Source organism: Garra rufa, chromosome 16 (assembly GCF_049309525.1).
Source record: "Garra rufa chromosome 16, GarRuf1.0, whole genome shotgun sequence".
NCBI lineage: Eukaryota > Metazoa > Chordata > Actinopteri > Cypriniformes > Cyprinidae > Garra > Garra rufa.
In genome coordinates this window covers 28,134,972-28,157,142 of record NC_133376.1, presented here as the reverse complement: position 1 = coordinate 28,157,142, position 22,171 = coordinate 28,134,972, and positions in this window count along the sequence as shown.

Genomic DNA, 22,171 nt, shown 5'->3' with positions numbered 1-22,171 from the left:
TAGTTATTGTTCATTTTCCCTGTTCTCAACAGACATAAAAGAGCCCCAAAAGTGAGAGGTTCAAGCATCAACAGTGTAATTTAATTTAATCAGATAGATTCTTGGGTATTCACAATTACCTTTGACACTATCTCTTCAGGCACAATATGGATATATGCTTCTTTCAATTTTCCAGTATTTTAATAAATAAGATCAGCCAATTGAAACTTTGCGGATACCCTTGTACTAATTTCCTGGCCCCTCGTGGAAAAAACGCAGGCTGTTTAATTGCAGACTTAAGTAATAAAATCTTCATCTGTGCATTTGATTAAAAATTAATTGCGATTTAAAACATAAACTGACAAGTTGATTGAACCTGAACTTGAAATGCAATTTCTCATGTCCCCTATTGTATTTTCTCACTGGCCTATTCCAAACTAATTATGAGCTCTTTTAAGGCACATTTCGCTTCTATCCCCCAGGATCGCTGCTGAAAACTAATATGGCTTTGCTTTACTTAATCCTGAAGAAAGGAAGGTATTCTTGAATCGGATCAAGAGTTAACTTACTGTTGTGAAGGCTTGCAGATTGATGTGAAAGCATGCAAGGTAATTACTGGCAATCAAATCTCTGGAGTACCAATGGAATTTATGTGATGTTACCACAGGCTGACAACAAAGCAAGCTCAGAAAATTGAGGTAAGATTGTCTGGTTATCGTTTACTAAATCCAAGACACTGCTGGTCATGTGATCTCTATGAAAGCCACCATGAGGGATCGCCATTTAAAGAGACCGTTCACCCAAAAATGAAAATTCGTTGATTAATTACTCACCCTTATGTCATTCCAAAGCCGTAAAACTTTCGTTTATCATATTTTAAGATATTTTTTAAGACTTTCTGACCCTGCATAGACAGCAACGCTGACACATTCAGGGCCAAGAAAGGTAGTTATTGTAGTTGTTAAAAGGTACTATTTATTTTGGTGCAAAACTGAAAACAAGTGGAAAAAATTTACTTAGGACCAGATTGGGGAGGCTTTGTTCATAAGGGACAGAATCAGTCCAGTGGGATTTGTGCTACTGAGACCTTCAGCTCAAGTCCTATCAAACCAAACAAGAGACAGAAGGACAACAATGTTTGTTTATCTACAGCATAACCCCAGCCAAGAGAAAATCTGCAAACATCTGCTGTCAGACCTACTCTGTGTAGTGATTCGGTGGGAACAAAAGAGGGGAACTGTGTTTAAGTGAACTTTCCCCCCTTTTTGCTGTTTCCCAAACTATAATTGGCATAGTTTTGCATCTCAAGGGACACTGATATCCCCAGCATCACCATGGTGATTCATTCAGGATTGGCAGTGTTTTCCATACACATGGTGACACTTTTTCCTGACCCGAGTGAAGGATGTTGGGAAATGTGTTTGTGACATGTCTTTCCCACACTGTATGGTATATCTGGCTCAATATTCCCTACAGAGCACCTCTTTGTAGAGCTCAGGGGATTTTGTCAGGATATTTTTTCCCCTCTTCCTGAACATGTGAGCCTTGGCAGAGATAACATTTCCATTCTAAGCAAGGCTTCGTAAATATAAGTGTTCACTATACTTAATTCTTATGTCAGCCAAATGGGCAGAATGACAGTAGAGAGCTGAATGCCTGCAGTGGTTTGTTGTCAAATGATAAGATTAGGTGCTGGAGGTGGGGTGTTCATTTTGGAACACATTTTTGCTGCTTGCTTATTTGAAATATGTGTGGGCATTATGCCAAACCTAGAGTGTAAACGAGACCCATGACCAGACCCAAACAATTCAAACAGTCTAAACACAACTCATTTTCTCTTTTTATTATCTCTAAAGGCCCGGGTATATCTTTTCCCACGTTCCACTCCATCTCTCACAGCTTTCAAAGTATACCCAACTGTGGATGAGCAGTTGAATGAGTTCAGCACATGCGCAGTACCACCTGATTAACTTGTTCTGACTCTACATTACATTAACCTTGTGTCTGCACTGTTGTACGTGCACCATCCACATGGACACAAAAACCGGACATCCCTTACAACGAAAATTGTGTGTCACACAAAACAAGGTTGGCCAAAGTATACTTTGGGCTTAAAGGGAATCCTGGGTATTAAGACTTATGTAGTAGAAAACCCACAAAAGATTTATGTTATTTTAAAAAAAAATCCACATTGTTTTATACATATGTTGGACTCTGGAGGGTGCCTTTATTTGGATGACATGAAATGGTTGAACTCTGTGAGCTACTGGTGCTACCTGTTACTATTTTTACTGCAACACAACAGTTCTTCCACCCATAATGGCATTACTGCTCTGTCCCCTCGTTGTATCGACTCAAATGCATAAGCAATTGGACTTATTATGGGCTCAACAGTCCTTTTAAGTTTGTCTTTCTCCATTTCAAAACAAGTGTTCTCATGAAGTAAAGAAATGCTTATACTGTATTACTTAACTGGCCAACGTATGGCGGTGTCCTTGATAAAGCATCCTTTTTACAGCCTCACTTAGGCGAAGGGGTAGGTTTAGGGGAGGGGTTAGGAGGTTCCTATGAATTTGGCACCTTGTAAATATGTACAATTTTTCACAAAACATACAAATTCGTTCGAGCCAGGTTGTACTAAATCATAAGAATTAGCCACCTCGTAAAATATGTATGAATTGCTGTGACATTGAGTTAGTTTACTAAATAATGTAAACTTGACTGACTGCTTTACTTCCACTTTAAATTGTAAATAAAACACAGATTACTTAAGTATATTTTATAAGAAAATACTAATGCAGTTTTTCTACTTCCAAATTTTATGGTTAATTTTCACAATTGTTTCTACATCAGGATGTTTTCCCCCCAACTCAAAGAACAGTATGTGTACTTGTGTTTGCAAAACCATTTGCATTAGAATTGCAACATTAATACTACTAATAATTAATTATTTCATTAAATGCAAACCGAAACTCATAAAAAAGCTGTTTATGAAGAAAAAATATATGAATGCCAGCCTGAAACATTTGTTTCATTGCCCCCGGGTTGGGTTTTTGCCAATTTATTTTTGTTGTACATTATATTTAAAGGAGAATTCACTTCCAGAACAAAAAATTACCGATAATTTACTCACCCTCTTGTCATCCAAGATGTTCATGTCTTTCTTTCTTCAGTCGTAAAGAAATTATATTTTTTGAGGAAAACATTTCAGGATTTCTGTCCATATAGGGGACTTCTATGGTGCCCCCGAGTTTGAACTTCTAAAATGCAGTTTAAATGCAGCTTCAAAAGATTCTAAACGATCCCAGCTGAGAAAGAACGGTCTTAACTAGCAAAACAATTGGTTATTTTCTAAAAAACTGAGAATTTATATACTTTTAATCTCAAATGCTCATCTCATCTATCTCTGTATTACCTGCCATCTCATTTGCTTCTCCAACTTTAAAATCACCCTACATCGCTGTTTTACCTTTTTTTTGTAAAGGCCATTTGATCTTTGCACGTTCACTTTGTAAACACTGGAACTGTACTTCTGCATCGATGTAGGATGAATTATTTTAACATTTCGCTAGACCCTTCTTCCTCGGCTGGGATTGTTTAGAGCCCTTTGAAGCTGCATTTAAATTGCATTTTGGAAGTTCAAACTCTGGGGCACCATAGAAATCCACTATATGGACAGAAATCCTGAAATGATTTCCTCAAAAAACAATTTCTTTACGACTGAAGAAAGGAAGACATGAACATCTTGGATGGCAAGGGGGTGAGTAAATTATCTGTAAATTTTTGTCTCTTTTCAGATTAGATTTATGCCATAGGCAAAACACAAATCCTTATGCCAAATACCGATTTTTTTTACAGATGAATTTGTGTACTGGTTGTGTAATTTATTGAATTACAGATACGATTTTGAAATTTGTACATTTTAAACTAAGTACTATATATTTGTACATATATGTAAGCATGTGAGTGTTTGTGTGTGTAAAGCTCACAGCTATGGGGACCATTGCTGACTGATCCTCTGACCCTCAGGCCAGTCTCCACACCGCCAGAGTGCTCAGCTGTTAAGTGAGAACAAGCCTGCCAACCTGATAAACTGTGAAAAGCGTCCTCCTCCTCCACCACACGTGCACACACACTCTCAAAGTCATCTCTGTAGATATCTGCGATTCAAAATGATGTTTTACCCTTTCATTTTTTAAAGCAGTGGCAAGCCATTAACACGAACAGTGATAGAAACACGCAAAGTTTAATTTCAATTTTGGGAACATATGATTGGGAACACACCAATACCCAGACGCTACAAGTCACACTCCCTCCCCATTTTTCAGCCACTGAAGCGATGGTTTCTTCTGCTCTCCGTCTCGCATTTAAAAAGCACCGACATTAGCGGAATCGCATTAATGATTCCCCCCTTAATGGCGTGCTAATGATAAATATCTAAATGCTTAATGCTACATGATCGCCTGTGACATTAGCAAAGCCGCAGCTGAAAAGATTTCAGCTCTAATGGAGGATCATTGCCCAGCATGGGAGAGTTTCACTACAGCACATTCGCTCACTCATACACACACACTTCGTTAGACACACTCATGCGAAAGAGCATCACTCACATCTACTCACATCACCGTTAATGCGAAGAGGAGATTACAAACGAATAAAACAGCACGTTGGCCTCATCAAGAAGATTCATTTCTTCCCGCTACTTTGTAGTTTTTGGTGCCACGACAGACAAGTTGTCTTTTGCTTACAGTGGGCGTCGATTTTAATGTTATTGCAGACACAGTAAAGGGGATTCAGGTTCTTGGGAGAAGAATTACGGGGGTGAACCCAAGTCGGTGAGTCACGTCTGGTGTTTTTCGAAAGGCAAGCATCAAACGTTTTTCAGCAAAACAGCAGTTCTGCGTCTCATTATGAAAAAAAGTCTGCCTCTCCGAGGCATCTGTTTATACATTTGTCAATTTTCTCTCGCTAATTACAAGAGAACAGACAGAGAGATTGAATGTCGCTGAAAGACACAGAACACAAACCCATTTCCTATCGCCTTTGGCTGCAAGGCCCGGGCACCTCCCGTGTTTAGATGAAACCCAAACGGCTGGGAACTTTGCCCTCCGTCTGTGCAGCCCGTGAACAAATGAGAAACCGAGAGAGGTTCTCCTTCTAATAGGAAAAGCACTTTGTTTTTCACTGTCGGGAGTGAATCACCACCAAATGGCAGAATACTGCATTTTCATCTGTGCATGTCATAAAGTTCACGCTGTGAGGTGTTTATGAGTAATCTTCAGAGTCAGGCGCGCAGACGTACACTCGTACACACATGTTCAAACTCCCCGTAGCCTCTGATCGATGCTGTCATTAACCCCACACATTGAGATGAGGACTCTTTTGCTAAAGGCGGTTTGCTAAGCAGCGTGTTGTCTTAAGGGAAGGGAAATCATGAAACCGCCTTGGAGACGATTGTGCCAACAGCATGTTTGTTGAGAGAACTCTGCAGCGAGAGATTCCCAAAGGAGTGATGGATCATTAGAGAATGTTTTCGGGCCATCTTTCTGCTCTCCTATTCTTTCTAAGTCACTTGTTTTCCGTGCCTTTTTGCTCATGAGTGGTTAGCATTTCTACAGAAGGCTACATTCTCGGTTGAAAGTAAAGAGAAAACGTGTTGGCTCGATGTTTAATACAAACAAAAGAGAGATTCTGGCTTGTAGGACATGCAAAGAACAAATAATTAAATGAATAAATCCAAAAATAGCTACTTCAATTGCTTCTGCTCGCTAGAAATGTTTTAATTCGTTGGATTAAAACCAGTCCTCCGTCGCTGACACCAGTACCGGGAGATCTTTACAGTGTTTCCCCTGGAGAAATTAACAGTGGTGGTAAAGGGAAGCATTGCTGTCTTTGAGAAGATATGGCTGCTGGTAGTGGAACATCTACCAACTATGCTGTTAGATACTATATATTTAAGACAAAAGTATACTTTTTTTTAATGAGCACATCTTTATACCATTCTCCTATAATATTCCTTCTCTCAGATTTTTTGTCGATACATAAAACATCATCTTTATGAGTAAAAAAAGAGTCTAAAGATGGAGGAATATTGCTTTTTATTCACTGGAGGAGCCGGCAGTGTCATTTATAGTATATTATATTATCTACTGTACCTTTATGGAAACAGATGTGCTTACACAGTGTTGAATAAATCTATATTGAATGTGTACATTTTAATGTGTATTATATTTATAAAATATTAATTTACACTAGCATTAAAAAGTAATGGAAAGAAATGGATCAAATGTAGCAGTTAAGACTATGTTACAAAATATCTAAGGAATTTAAGAATAAATAAAATTTTATATTTTACATAATAGCCAGTTAATATATTAAAATAGAAATAGTTATTTTAAATTAGAATATTTTTGTCTACTTTCAGAAATAGTTATTTTTTGACAGTAGTGCATTTATTATATATTGTGTATTACATGAGCAATATCACTTTAGAACTAATGAGGAAGGAACGTTGAGTTGCTTCATTGAAAATTTATTGTATAACTGCACTAAAAGCTTACTGTATGCTTGTGTAGAGTATTATGAGAGAGATGGACTAAGCAATCTGATACAGCATCCATTCTTCATATTCACAATGAAATATTAGTTTGAATGTCCGCTGAGGAAAGCATTATCTTTGTCGTAACATTAATATCTTTAATGCTAATATCAGTTAATATCAGGGTGATTAATATCAGGGCGAAGCGCTTTTTTTTTCTTCTTTTTTTTTTTTTTTTTTAGTATAAAAGTCTTTACTGCTGACTGTTAAAAACAACTCTTTTCACCATCTAATGGTGGAACGATGTAACTGAAATCACCATCACGAACACAGTTTCTCAATTCTAAATACTTTCAAATACTACTATTATTTATATAAAATCATAAAAGTATTTATATAAAATCAGCCATTAAAAAAGTTGCTAGGCAATTCAGTCAAACATACACAGGCAGCGCTCTAACAAACAGCATTACATTTACATAAACATGATGAGATTTTGCAAAACTATCTTTTCTGGAATAAATAATAGTTTAATGAGACCAAAGACTACCCGTTAGATTTATCCAAAACAAATTATATCTTCCAGAGGATTCCAGAGGATCTGGCCAAGGTGAGGCGCTCTCGTGCGGGGTCATGAGTGCAGAACGGCCGCTGACGATCCGGAGCTCTCAAGTCGAAAACGTCGACGCAAATTTTCAAATAGATGTTATCTTTATTAACAAGCTGCATATTTGAACTATAGGTACATTCTCACCTGAAAACCTCTTAAAACTACATTCCGTGACACAAAAACAGTAATATTTATAAAATGATACTGGATTTAGGCATCCACCATGACACTCGCTGTAAGAAGTTCTGAAAGCAGAGTGATAAGATTACAAACTGTGAAACGGCTGTTGGAGTTCTGATATCACACTCCTATCAGCCAATCAGATTCGAGAACCAGAAAGAACAGTTGTATAAAGAAATATAATACATAAAATGTTTTAAAAAGCATTGAAGTACATACCAAAAAAAAGTCTTAATCATACATCTCTATTTAGTTACACAAAAAGTGTTGCTCAGATCTAGGCCACCTTGTCCATGTGTCACTTATAAGAAGCAGGATGAAGTTTTCTTAATCTTTGACCCCTCCTTCTGTCTGTGCACTGACCTCTGATTGGCTGACGTGCAAGCTTACCTGCTCATGTCTACGGGGCCACCTGTACGCACAGACGAGTCCGTCATCACCACCTGCTCAAGACTTAGACCCAGCTGCCTCATCGCATTAAATCCAGTCACAGAGCTCCATCAGTGGGCAGCTTGGACAGCCTGTGAGGGCAACCCCAAACATGACAGGCCCTGTCTTGACCTCAGTATGGCCCAGCTAAGCATTCATGCTAAAATCCATTCTCCAATTTGTCCTAATTGGTTTCTGACCCCATGAGAGGCATAGAGTCATGTGATATAAATAGGTTCCATCACTTGATTTAAAAAAAAAACCCTGCTGATTTGCATTGCACAAGCTCAGAAACATTTGAATATTACATTGTCTCCGGATCACTGCTGGCATCAAAAGAAAGAATATCCAATCTATAACATTTCCGTTGATGAAAACCAAATAGTCACTAGCATAATGTCCTTTTTTCACATACCCAGCGGCAGATACTCTGAAAGCTTATTTTGTAAATATAACACATTTAGGTGTATAAAAATGCTTTCATTTTGGTCTGCAGCCATCAGAAAAGACTACAGCATCTTTGCATTTCTCTCCGCATCAACAGCCAAGCAGTTACCAAAAAGGTCTCTTATGATTCCTCATTTACAGTGGCAGGGTGAATGTGCAAACATTTATCTGAGTTTACCAAGTCACAGCAAAAGGTCAGTGGAAGTAAATTCAGGCATCTTCATTTATGTATTTTGTGATTATTATTTGCACCTCTTTCCATCTACTTTTTTCTGCATTCACAGTTTATACCACATATAGAAACTGAGAATGTTAACACTTTAGAATAAGTTCAAGGTTCAATTTGTTAACAGTAGTTAATGAATTATGAACTAAGAATGAAAAACATTATTTCTAATTATATCCATATTTGTCTTTGTAAATTAGAGGAGCTGATTTACAATTTTTAATTTACAATTTATATTGTAAATTAACAATATAAAGATTGTTAAAGGGACACTTGGGAAACAAAATGTTTATTTTCTTTCTTTTTTTAAACTTTTTTTACTTTTATGAATGTTGGTAACCAAACAGTTGACTTTACCCATTGACTTCCATAGTGTTTGGTTACCAACATTCTTCAAAATATCTTATTTTGTGCTCAACAAAAGAAAGAAACTTATACATGACAACAGATTTTTTTTATTTTAGTGTGAACTATCCCTTTAATAGTTACTATGTGTTTGCTCATAATGCATTAATGTTAATTTATACAATTGGTAATGTCCAGGTTATGACTAAACTGGATGAATAATTGTTTTAAAGGTATTTTTAAATATCACTGTGGTTCATGATACCTAATGCATTACCTAAAGTTAACCTTATCCAAGGCACACAAACTCATATTTTCCTGCGCAAGTACATAAACTAACAAAAATAAATAAATAAGACAAGAAGTGAAAAGACATTAACTCCTGAACTTTGATTAAAGAAGTTGGGGAGACAAAAATCTAATATCTAGAAGATGGTCGTATTTTCGGCCCTTTGGGTGTTTCTGGCTGCGCTTGTAGTGATAGCTTCAATATTATACACTGTAATTCAGGCGAGAGGGAATAATTGACCTGTCAAATCTGGGATAGAAGGAGTCCCATCACTCAGAGGTGACAGCACAGAACCTGGCTAATAACAACCAGCCTCTAGCAAAGGGAATCTTGTTGTCTCTTAAATTGCTACATTTTCCCCAAAGAACTATTAAAATGTAAGGTGGGATATCTTTTATTTGTTTGTTTACTTTTTACCTCGGATTGTGGCAAATACAATGCACACTTTATTAAGGGAACCAGCCTACCTTTTTCCCCTGCAGTGTCAGTATTCTAGATACTTTTCCCCCCTAAATATCCATCCAAGGTGGAAAAATTATTTTAATAGACCAAGAAATTGCTTATGGCTGACACTTATGTACATTTTTTTCAATGCACTGACAGAGACGGAATGCTGCACACGAATAACACATATGCGAAGACGCACATTTATAAGTCGTTTATTGTAATAAAGTAAATGTATGAGTCTAAAAGCTTATAAAGAGGCTTGAAGCAAGAATTTAATGACTCTTTCTCTCTTTACCAGTCTCACTCTTTCTTTCTGTCTCTCTCTCTCAAATGCTTTTTCTTTGACTGTACATTAGGCCTGTGACACGTGTACTATAGTACAGTGCCGTTATTGCGAGAGAAGAGGGAAGCTGGCGTTCCCGAAGCACTGCATTCCCTAATCATCCCATGCTGAGTGATGGAGCGTACGGCCTGCTCGGGGCTCAATAAAAGCAGCTGAAATGTATTTCAGTCTCAAGGCCAGAATAATGATCTTGCTTTCGCTTTTGTGTGGACGGGTGCATGAGCAGAGTATGTCATTTTCATCATGCTCTTTGTAAATCTGCAGAGGGAAAGGGAAAAGGAGAATAGGCATCTGAATGGAAAAAATGGCGGCAACGACAGGTGACCAACTTGACATTAAGATTATTACTTAGGCTCTCTTTTCAGGTTAGAGAAGAACATTTCTTTCATGGACTCGCTGCTTTTTTTTGAGAAATTGATTTTCAGAGGCTCTTTGTTGAATGTAAGATTATTTTAAAATCGATGGCGGAGAATACATTGTGTCATGCACTTCATGGAATGGTAGAGGCACGGCACCCGCAGGCTATTGTTGTGCTTTGTTTTGTTTCTTTGTTGTGGTTCGCTTTGGTCTTAAGTCTCCTGTGGGCTTGTGCTTCAGTCATTCAAATCACGTTGCCGATTGAGTTGGGTTGTCAAACATGCATGATCAAAGTTTGCTAGCCTATGCCAAAATCTTGCTGGGATATCCCAGAAATTTTGATTTGTGGCCTGTGATGTTCCAAACCAGAGCATACAAATTTAAAATAGGCTATTTAGCCAAGCCACAAATGAAATGAAAATTGGTGGTTATTTACTACATGTCTTATCATTCCAAAACTGTATTAGTTTTTTTCATTCTGCTGAACACAAACTGAGAAATAAAAAGAAACTGTAGTTTGTTGCTCGCTTATATGGAGTTTGCAAGCTTCAGAATGCTTGAAAAAGCACAATAAAAATATAAAAGCCTTACAATTGCTGTTTATGAGGAACAGATCAAAACTTGTTATTCAATGGTACCGAAAACCACTGGCTGATGCTCTGATATTGTTCAGTCTAAATCACAGTAAATACTTTTTGCTAACAGTCTTGAATTTACCACTGCAAAAGTCAAACTGAAAGTTTCTTATTTTGTTATTGTGCTTGTTTGAAGACCCAGAGTTCAAGCTGTGAATCCCTTAAAAAATCATATTGCCAATTACAGTAAATGACTTGGACAAGACCACTGTTTACATAGATCTTATTTTCTTGTAATCCCTGTTTCCTTTATCTTTTGGTATGACCCTAGTAAAAAAGTAATACCGAGTTCTGCCATGAAACTCAGGCTGACAGGTTAATAACATAACTGATGATATCACAGAGTTATATGACTTGGCACAAGCTGATTGGTTCATGTTGCGTACGCAACCAATGAGCTTGAAGCTTGCATCTATTTAAATGGCTGGCAGCATTCACTTGGGCATTTCACATTGCGCTTTCAGAGTTCCTTTGAAACCCTCCACCTTCCCCAGCACCACCTGTATAGATCTGCTACAGGTTATTTTATACTATTTTTGCAGCAGCAGTATGTCTTAAATACTCACAGCACCGTATCGCCATATGCTTTGGCAGTAGCAAGTTCTGTACTTGCTAGCAGCAGCAGCAGCAGCAGCAGCAGCAGCAGCAATAACCTACAACTACAGCAATAACCAAAAGCAGCAGCAATTCAGCAGCAGCAGCATAGCAGATCTATTCTGCCAAGACCAAATAAATTAACATTGTCATATTCATTTCCATGCTAAACTTTTCATGACAAAAATATATTTATAATAAGTTATTTTATACTATGTATAGCTCAAATGTATTAACATTTACTGACATATGGCTTAATGATATGGAAAAAAAAAACTGAGTACTACTTGGAAAAAAAAAACGTACCTATATACAGTCAAGCCTGAAATTATTCATACCCTTTGGCAAAAAAATATTTCTCAGCTTTTATTTACATTTAAACAAAAAGTGGCATGTCCAAAATTATTCATACCCTTTTGGGAAAATCGAAAGTTCTGTACCATTCCAAATAATCCAAGCTGTTCTTGGAACTGCAACAATACGTGCAGTAAGGTACAAAATTACAGTGTTGCAGAAATGTATATAGAGGCAGGTATTTTCATAAGCCTGGGTTGATGAACTTTGAATAATACTGGTCTTTAAAGGAACTGTATGTAAGAAATTTATGTCAGTTAATCATAAAATGGCCCTGACATGTCACTAGACATTAAGAAATCATGTTCATTTCAAATACTTATATCACTGACAACAGTGGTCCGGCCAGGATATTGTCATTTAAAAGTGAGAGTTGCAGCCCTCAACTGATGTTATTGTTGTCATTTTGTGTTTTGGTCTGAGGCTCCACCCTCCAGCTATCTACCAATCACGAAGTCAGTAGAGTTTCGTCCTCCGGGTTGCCAGCTCAGCTGCACTTACGAAAGTGTCGGATAAAACATGTATAACGTTCCGAAACCTAAAAGCCTCGTTATGAATCCGAAATACGTCGTGACAAAGTCCGAAATAACACAAGGATTTGCCTTTGAAAGATGCAGACGGCTGAAAACGGAGAAGAATTTGAAGACAGACGCCATCATTGCTGATTTTCTCCTGGACAGGTAAGATTCATCTATGTTTGGCTAACTTTGCTTCCGTACACAGTGGATTTACCACGGTCGCCCGTGCTAAATGCATTCATAAAAAGCTTTATATCGCACCACTAGCAGGATATGAAAACAATCTATGTTCCGACTGAAATGTGGTATTACAGTACATCTTTACGAAGTATTTCGCTAATCGCCATTAGTACATTTTTGCGATACATAATTACTTCGCAAAACATCTCTCGTGAAGCATAAACATAATTAACAGAAGAAAAAAATTACTGTGTAGGACTCGTCACTTGCCATTGGAAGCTTCTTGTAGCAGCCTAGGTTCCTGCTGAATCCTGCAGCTTAGCTGGCAACCTGAGTCAGGGGGGAGCGGGAGGGGATACACCGTTCTACAGTATTTTGAAAGTGATTGCAGTACCAGTTTTGGCCACAATCCTACATACGGTTCCTTTAAATGCAAGATATTTAAAGTGCACCTAAAGTATACAATAACATACTTAAGTATGTCTTTAGTTGGACTTTAGCACTACTTCTCTGCAATTAAAGTGCATTAAGAACAAAATTAGTTGTTCCAATTTAGCAGACTTTAAAGTATACCAGTTTAATATACTAAAAGTACAATTGAATGAAATAAATGTATTTCAAATACACTTTAGTATATTTATTTTTCACTAGGTGAACCTTTTTCATGTTCCTTCACAAAAACTGACATACTCAAAATGTGTACTATATAGTCAAAGATAAAGAGGGAGAGTGTTATTGAAGTGCACCATTAAAGCTGTTATTTTCCTTTATCAAGTGTTCAGTCGCATTTATTAATAGACGTACATGTGGGTGTATTACTATGTTCAAACTCTCTGAAATATTCATTGCTGTGTGCATACTGTATTTTACATGCCTCTTAAGTAAATAGTAAGTGTTTGCAATGTTGTATTAGACCAAAAAAAAAAAAAAAACACACTAGCAATGCCAACCATATTAAACAAAAATGTATTCAAACACCTTGAACATTTCACACATTATCAGTTTATTCACTATAGTTTAGAAAATGATAATAAAATATGACAAGAACTCAGAGTTAAACTGTCAGAACAAATTCATCTTGATAATCACAAAAGAATTACAGTCAAGCCAAAATTTATTCAGACACCTTTAAATTTCTCATATTATCACAGTTTATTTGCTATAGTTTAGAAAATGGTAATAAAATATGACAAGAACTCAAGAGTTAAACTGTGTCAGAACAAATTCATCTTGACAATGTCAGATAACTTGATAGAAAGGTACAGTATGTAACAAAATATGGTCAGGTCAAAGTGTCAAATTAAATTTTTGATCCTAAATGTGATCAATTTTACTGGTAGTCCACTGTATGAAGAATTTTTGGGTATAATATGTCACGGTTTATTTTGCTTTTCAAACTTTGATAAATTAACTATAGTGTCCTGCACCCACTAGTAAAAAATAAATAAAAAATTTTATCTGGTGTCTGAATAATTTTGAGTTTGATTGTAACAACACTTATTTTATAACTATTTGCTGTTGTTTTAAGAAAATTAACTTCTTTCAAGATGCATTTTCATAAATTTCCAATCAGTCACGCAATAATTGCAGCACTTTTACCACAAAAACAAAATAAAAGTGGTGATTAGGAAAATGATTTTGTGCACTTTGTGTCTAATACCGGCTTTCCTGGCTAGCATGCCAAATTCATATTAAAGAAACTGTCATGCTGCAATAGCCTGAAATGCCTGGTCATTGCAAGCGATCACATCACAACCCACAACGAGCGATCAATCATTGACTAACCAGCAGAGAACAGGCAGCCACCCTCTCATCCGCCCACTCTGAGTTTAAAGGTCAGCCGTGCTCAGCAGAGGACCAGTCAGGCACTGTCAAACACTTTCACTTTGCTGTGATAAGCACTGGAATTAGCATGCTTGTGTTTGTGTGTAGGTGTATGCATTTCTAATTCAGTGCATGTGTGAAAGTGTGTGTGTGTGTGTGTCAGTGTGATTGGTGAGGGGGCAGCTGTCTGAAGTTATTGATGCTGGCAGAAAATGATCAAACTCTTCTTCTCTTGCTCCTGTTCCCTTGCTTTGGCCTGCCACTTCTGATTAGCACCCGAAGACGCCTTCATCAGGACCTCACACTCACACAAATGCACACATGCACGTTCGTCCTCGACAATAACTGTGAGTGACACGTGTTGATGAATTATTTTGTGTTGCGAGAGTTTCATGGACACACATGCATGACTAATGCAGTTCCACTGTCAGCTGTAAATGGAAAAAAAAAAAAAAACGAAGCAGCAATATTTGTTTAGTGCGTTGAATAATTTGACAGAACTATCATGTACACTTTTATTAATATGTTAACAGAAGCGCAGCACAGATAACACTGTGCGCTGCGAATTATGTATTTCAGCATGGCCTAATAAGGGTCATTAAACGATAAAGTAATTCCTTGGCTGCACAAACCAATTTTCCCTAGCAAAATATTGTCACATAGTCAGACTTTTGACTGTCAGCATGAAGTCTTGGACAACATTGTTGCAAACAACACTCTAATGGCAATTTATTTTGTACAATGTGTTCAATTTGCAGTTAAATTGTAAATTAAAACACATTTTTATCATATACAAACTATTAATAAAAAATATATATTTTTAAAGTAAGTTGAAGTTTAAATATTTATGTTATACAAGTTACAAAAATATTGTACTGCATCCGAAGCTCAAAACGTTTCTGCAAATCCCACATCTGCCTCGAAATCTCCCACCGCATCAATCCGGTACCTTGTAAACATTACTTTGTTTCCAGTCAGACTGTTGCAACATCCTATCAGATTAAAAATGACAATTCCAACCAGTTCTTGCCATTTTTGTGAACAATATGAATCATATGGCCCGTGGGTTTGCTGTCTGAGTCTGACACTATATTTGACAGTTCACCTGAAAGAAGATTCAGACAGCATCTCAGCACATTTTCATGCCACAAGCCACATCTGTCCTTTTTTAACCCAAAAATATGCCTCAGCATTCACCTTATTTGAAGTGGCATGGTTCTTGTCATCATAGGAGCCAGGCAGGGCCGCTATCTGCCTACCCAGAAGGGGTGGACTGGACACTGATGAACATGGAGGGTATTGCCGGTATGCCCTGTTGAATTGGAGCAGTAAGTAGTCGACAGTGAGCCAGGTTGGCAGGCTGCAGTGGCAGGGTCTGGTGTCTAGTTGGCTTTGCCCAGGTGTCCTATGCTTGGTCTGCTCTCAGCCATGTTTAAAGAGAAGTTTTGTAGGCATATGGAGAATCAATTTGGACCCATTAGACTAATTAGATCAAGATGGAGTGAGAAAGTCTTTTCTGTCCTTTACCCAGAAAATCAACACTCACATAAACAATGCTAGAAGGCATCTGGTATAAAGGTACAACTAGGGTTGTCAACCCAGACTCATTGGAGAAACTTGACATTGGAAAATGTTTCATATTTCAGTTTCACTTTGAAACTGTTGCATATGTTTTGCAACAGTTTCAAAGTGAAATGTTCAGAGAGTGGAGCTTACACACACGTTCAATACTTGATAGTGGTATGTTTTTATTACGTTGGTACAGGCATGTATTGCTGTGTTTTTATTACGATGCTTGATGTACATATTGCGGCTACTCAAAATTCAAATATCCGGCAAGTGTCGCTAAAGGTTGATGCTCTATTGTGTTGGAAACACACCAAACCCAACCCTAAACCTAATCTACAATGTTAACAAATGCAAAAGTGATATAAAAGCGCATTTGTTGAGGCAGCCGTGTCATTTAAAATTTCTTATCCAGATTTGAGCTGTTTTGTCGAACTGTAGTTTCACATAGTTTCTTCATCACTCAAGTGCAATGGTGTATAACATGAGCTACCAAGCAAACTTACTGAATTAGAAAACTCATGCATATGAAGCTGTATATGTGACGACAACGTTCAAGAGAATCATTTTTCAAATTGCGCAGGGTATTAAAATTGTTTTAAAGACATAATATAATATTCTTCAAGTAATTGTGTGAAAATATGAAAATAACAGGGTAATTAGGATGCTTTAGAACAGCTTGGACTATTTGGAATGGTATAGAACTTTGTATTTTCCCATAGACTGTGACAGTTTGCAAAGGGTATGAATAATTTTGGACATGCCACTTTTTCTTCAAATGTAAATAAAAGCTGAGAAATAATTCCACAATGATGCCTCTTGTACATCATATTATTTTTTGGGAGAAGCCTGTGTCATTTCCGGTCCCAAAAAAAATTGCTGGATGAATAAAAGTAACTTTAAGTCAGAATTTGCCAGGAGTATGAATAATTTCGGGCTTGACTGTATGTTTTTTTATTTTTATTTATTTATTTATTTATTTTTTCAGTTTTGCAGAAATGTATGAAGAGGCACAGATCCTATGTTCCACTGAGCCTATGTTGACGGTTGTAACATTAGAAATGCCATAAATGCCATAAATGTATGACATAATTCATTGCCTCATGCCATATTTTTACTTTAGCTGGTTAATTTTATAAACCATGGTGCCAGACTTGTATTTTAAGTCTATGTTTAGATCACAAGAGATCTGTGGTTTAAGTGAGACTATGCAGATCAGTCTTACTATTAACTGTGTGGGTGAGCTATTCATGGTTAGCATTATCTTGAGGTTTCAGCACTTCATATGGTGATGACGCATTTGTGGATCTAGGAGAAATAGAAGTATGCTGCCAAGCAAAAAATGATTTAAGCATTTTGGAAAGCATGAGTCTTTCACATTCTCCTAATACACAGAGGATAGTGTCTACTTTGTGAATGAGTAACTACATGAGAAACTGACAGCTTCACATCCATTAAGCATATTTTCTATATTTTCTATATTAACTTTTGGCAGATGTATGTAGTTTTTCGTTATCTTTTCATTAAAATATGGGTAGAGCTTTGCAGTTCAATGGTGTCAACCGCTAACAAAATAGCAATGAAATAAAATTCTACAGAATTTAGTAGTCTTGGTTAATGTTAGTTTTCACTGGTCTGAAAAAACACTATGAAAAACCAAAAAAGTCCAAACTCTCAAAGTTGACAAGGTGCATGAAAAAAAGTTTTTGCCTGCAGTTTCTCCCCTTAATAAATGCTGTAAAAGTATTGTTAATTGTTCAACATTTATTTCTGCAAAACTGAAAAAACATACCTATATGTATGAATCACTGCAGTTTCCAGTTGCAATGAGGCAGTAAAACTCTGACAATTTGTATTCCTTTTCACACAAAGTATGATTTGCAGGTACACAGTTTTGATTAATAAAGCCTAATTTTCATACAGTTAACTGCAGAATATTGTGTTATGACTAAAACAATTTTAAAATCCTGCGTAATTTGAAAACGTCAATTTTGAATACAGCTTCATATGCTTCATATGAGTTTTTTAATTCAGTAGGTTTGCTCAGTAGCTCACACGATACAACATTTCACTTGAGTGATGAAGAGCTCCGGTACAAACTACGATTGGACAAAACAGCTCAAATCCACATAAGGAAGTTAAAATAGCCTGGCTGCATCAATAAATACATTTTATATAACTTTAGCATTTGTTAACACTATTGGTTAGGTTTAGGGTTGAGTTTGATGTAGCGGATATTTCCAACACAATAGAGCATTAACCTTTAGCGTCACTCCCTGGATATTTGAATTCTGAACAGCCGCAATACGTACCTCAAGCAGCGAAATACGTGTCTGTGTACCAACATAATAAAAATGTGTCACGGTCATGTATTGAACTGTGTTTTAGTGCCACATTTCACTGAAACTGCCGCGAAACTTGCAGTAAGGTACGTAATTACGGTGTTGCAGAATTGTATGTAGAGGCACATATTTTCATGAGCCTGCGTTGCAATTGTTAATTCGTGACACTAAATGCATTAACTAATGTTAACAAAACCTTAAACCTTATTGTAAAGGGTTATTAAGATATGTAGTCTCAGATGTTTTATGAAACAGTTTTATGAATTGCTTCCTTCTCTCTTTCTTTTTTTATTCTTTCTGTGCTAGAACTAAAAGTCTTGGTTATTTCCGAAGCCTTTGCACTTGTGCAGTGGACAGCAGCCTCATCATTTCCATTAGAGCTGTTATTGTTATTATATCAGACACCAATGCCAACAACACTGAAAATGGAAAGTGCGAAGAGAAGCAAGCAATCTGCCATGTTGGTGGGGGGTCGCAAATATAATCTAATGGGGTGTAAGTTTGCAGATATATGTATCACAGTCTATACACATTTTCAAAACATGTTTTGAATGTATTTTTAGATTACTTTCGTAGAGTAAAGTACATGCAAATGTGGAAATCAGTTTTGTTTTTTGTTTTTTGTTTTTTTGTTTTTTTTTTATGTAGTAAAAATGTAGGGGGAAAGACTTTGAATCATTGGCAAACATGAACTGGCCAGTTCTGAGCAAAAGCCAGCACATTCTCACACAGTTACATTAGGGGAAAATGCATACATTTGGGCTTTGTTCTCACCCTCCTCAAAGAACAAGCATTAGGGCTGTAATTGGATCAGTAAAAGCTGGAGAAAAGTTTTCTCCCGAAGCACGCACAAAGCCCAGCCCTCCTGTAACCTAAATTGTTAATGGAGACAAATGTTCTAGTGCATCCTGGGAGATTTCACTAATGGGGGAAATAACAAGGGGTAAAGCAGGAAGGCTTTTCAGAAGAGGCTGCGCTTTTGGGGCCCAGAGACTGCTGGGTACTCAACGCTGACGCCCGAACTCCCAACGTCCCAGCTCCTTTAATACAGCGAGTTAATCTAACTGACAGAACATCATCAAACTCTCCCTCTTCCTAGCTTTTCCTCGCTGTCTACTTTTCAAGTGAGCTAAATCAACAGCGTAAAGACACCCTCAAACCCCACACCGTTCTAAAGAAGGAGAATTCTGCAAACCTGCACTTTCGTCACAAAATATATATCTCAGCACAACACTGCATGGCATATATCTCAGCATGGCATTTAGGAAGTTCTGGAAAGTTCAAACGGGAGACTTCAGCAAATCTTTTCAAACTTTGAAATGATCGCGTCAACAAAACATGAGCAATGGCCTGAAAAGGCCCAAAAAAGCATGTTTTATCTTTTTTAGAAAGAAATGTGATGAGTTTGAGCTCAAGAAAATCCTGGGTTAAATAAAACTTGCTTTGCTAATATGAAGCCACTTGGTTTGATTTAATTTGCTGGGTTCTTATCACATAGAAAACATGCTGCTGCACACACAACAGTCTGACGTCTGAAAAAGACCTTGTGTTATGTCTGCCACTCTGTCCACAGGCACAATCAATGAACTGTTGTACAAACCAGATAAAACTGACCATGGATCCATAATGTAGTAGAAAAAAAATGTTTGGCTAAATGAGTGTAAAATCAGACAGTTTTATGAATCAAATGCATTATTTCTGCTATAGTAGTTTATTCAATATGAAAAGAATATAGACCAGAGACCAGACACAATTTATCTATATTTTCTAGTAGTATTTTATAGCTGGGCGATATGATTTTTTTTTTTTTTTTTTTTGGCTGAATTGCAACATATGGTGTATATCTCTGTATGTTCTATGATTTTTTTTTATTTTGATTAAAAAAATACACATTTATTTTTTAAATGTTTTTTTTTTTTACATCCTATCTAATGTTGTCAAATGAAACAATGTTTATAATAAAGACAATGAAAAAATAGTAAAAAGTAGGCTATGCTATATATTATGTGATTACATGCAAAAAGGGTTAAAATCATGTTGCATTCTAACACTGGAACATTACAGTCTAAAACAAAAATGTTTTTTAAAGCAGAAGTTAAATTCACTGAACTAAAAATGAAAAGAAATAAAAACAAAACCACAAAATTACATTATATTTTGATTACCCCATTCAGGGTATCCGCGGATCCTTAAAAAGTCTTAAATAATGTTTTCCTAATATAAGGCCTTAAGAAGTCTTAAAAAGTCTTAAATTCAGTTTCGATAGGTCTTAAATAGTTTTGGTCACATTTCCGCTAAAATATCTTCAGGCTTCATTACTTAAGTTAGGTCCTGATGGAAAATATCAGGTAAAGCATAAAGAAAATGCCATTCTAACAGCGTCTTTACATCCATTTTGACCGCTCCCAGCACCCATACCGTAAGTGCGGCTGGCGTGACCGTGTGTTTTCAAGACGCGACTGGAATGACCGCAGTGTCTAATGAGATTTTTTCTCCCCCTGCGGTAGTTACTGCATCTTCAGACAGAATCGCAGTAGCAGAATACAGGTACAACAAGCTGTTTTCTGTATATAATGGTCTCAATAATAATAATAAATATAAGTCGAGCTATCCCAGCCTTCGAGATACATTTAAAATGTTGTTTTATTCTTGCCCGACCGAACAAACAGCCTGATTAAAACTGGAGAGACAAAATTAACCAGCGAAGCATCGAAAGGCAAGAAAGATTCCTATTTTAATACAATCCGCGTAAACCGCAATTGATAATAGATAGATCTGGTCTATTTGTGACATAATTTAACAAATGAGCGTAACAGCACACATAAAGAAACTCTAAAGAAACACACTTGTAGAACATTGAAAATGTATAGTTTATTTATAACATGATATTGTTCAGTAATATACCAAGGGGGCTTTTTGCTGAATATTCTCACGATTACAAATGTTACATTAATTTTAGTTTAACAAACTAGTTAGTCAAGTAGTTACTTACATTTTAGACAAAATATTTACTGTTTTGTTCTGTTTCACCAACGAAAATAGTTCCAAACAAAGATCACAGCAAAAGTATAGCACATTCTCCAAGCATCGTTTTACTACTGAATGATTCAGCGTTTTGCTCGAATCGGTTGAAATAACTCAATAACTCGCTCATGATTAGATGCTTAAAAGTATGCATCCCCACCCCAACATTTCTAATTTGTACATTCATAAATGTATTGTAAATTATGTAATCTGACTGCTAACAGCCATATAGAATTTGATAAAGTGTAATAATTTCAAAGGTGATGCATAGATTTCAAAAGTAAAAAAAAAAGGCCTTTATAAAGGTAAATCAAATATGCAGATTTAAGATGATAGAGCTGATAGAGCACTGATGAAAATATTGCTGATGAATAAATTGTTTACATCACCAGATATCTCTAAGTGGTACTTTTATGGGGACATTTGTGTGGAATAGTATCTGCTGATATGAAAAGTTCACTGTATATTTTGTTTACTTTTTTACATTAAACACATTAAATATTACATGTATGCATGTAATATAACATAAATTTCCATTACAGGTTTAGGTCTTAAATTTCGTATAATGTGGTATTAAAAAGGTCTTAAAAAGTCTTAAATTTCACTTGTTCATATCTGCAGATACCCTGCCATTACAATAGTCACTTTATAGTTGCTGCTATCATGTAGGTTTGAAAATCTACACATGGCACATTTTTTGTCCAACTACAAATATTTTAACAAAATGTATATTTTAGTCAGAAGTCTGTGAAGTTTAGCAGGAAATCGGATGTAGAAGTATGACAGCGTTTAAAAAAAAAAAAAAAAAAAAAAAAATATATATATATATATATATATATATATATATATAAAATTACGAGATTAAAGTCATAATATTTCGAGAACAAAGTTGAAATATTACGAGAATGAAGTTGAAATATTTCAAGAATAAATTACGAAACTAT